This window comes from Terrapene carolina, unplaced genomic scaffold, assembly GCF_002925995.2.
Source record: "Terrapene carolina triunguis isolate 2854851 unplaced genomic scaffold, T_m_triunguis-2.0 Scaffold10486, whole genome shotgun sequence".
Lineage (NCBI taxonomy): Eukaryota > Metazoa > Chordata > Testudines > Emydidae > Terrapene > Terrapene triunguis.
Genome location: NW_020674837.1, coordinates 498 through 1368, shown reverse-complemented (window position 1 = coordinate 1368; position 871 = coordinate 498). Strand labels below are relative to the sequence as shown.

The window sequence follows — 871 nt, the reverse complement described above, 5'->3', positions numbered from 1 at the left end:
GGGGGGGTGGGGTGGTCTAAGCTCCCTGAACCTCCCAGAAGGGCCTAATTGAGGGGTTCTGGTCGTACCTACATGCTCTGCTTGAGACTGTGTTCCTGTCATCTAATAAACCTTCTGTTTTACTGGCTGGTTGAGAGTCACAGACAATCTCAGGAAGAGGGGTGCGGGGCCCTGACTCCCCCATACTCTGTGACACACCCTCACCCTGGCCCTCTCGGGCTGTGCACCAATCACAGTCCCTGATTTCCCCCCCCCCCCCGATACTTAAGAACTGCATAGGGGAAACTGAGGCACCCACTTTGTCCCAGAGGCCACCATGCTGTGTCTAGAGCCCCCAGTTGCATTTTCTTCAGCAGGGTCCCCAGGAATAAAAGTCACAACAAGCCCCAGGAAGAGCCTCGTTGCCAGAAAGGCGTCCTGCCCGGCCCGAGGGAGGCACTTTATTTATCAGCACCCAAGGGTGGCTCTAGGGCTCCTGCAGCAGCTTCTCCAGGATCTCTTCGCACATGTAGAGGGCACGTGGCACATGGAAGCAGCCTGCGAGGGGACAAAGGGGGTTTGTAACGGAGGGGCCATGTTCATTGGAACCCAAGACCGATCGCCCCAAGGGAACAAGCTCTGTTCCTGTCTCGCCCGCCCCGGCGTCATGCTGAGCTGTCCCAGCGCGTCAGCCTGCCGACACCCACCTCCCCCGCTTACCCTTGAAGGGGCCCCCCTTGATGGTGAGCGCCACCTTCCCATCCTGCGCCAGGTAGCCAAACCACTCGCCGTGCTCCGGGTCCCGGAACTGCAGGAGGACAGACAGCGCCTGTCAGACAGACCACCCCCAGCACAGCTCCGGGGCAACCTGGAGGACCCCCCCCCCCCCCCC

At 60.8% G+C, this 871-nt stretch overlaps 1 long non-coding RNA gene across 1 annotated transcript; it reads right to left on the bottom strand.

The window, feature by feature from the left end:
- Positions 1-387: 387 nt before the first annotated feature.
- On the bottom strand, positions 388-809 carry LOC112123752. Its single transcript, XR_002909560.3, has 2 exons — positions 700-809; positions 388-537 (listed from the first exon to the last, which is right to left on the bottom strand). It is a non-coding gene; the product is annotated as an uncharacterized LOC112123752 (long non-coding RNA).
- Positions 810-871: the final 62 nt, after the last annotated feature.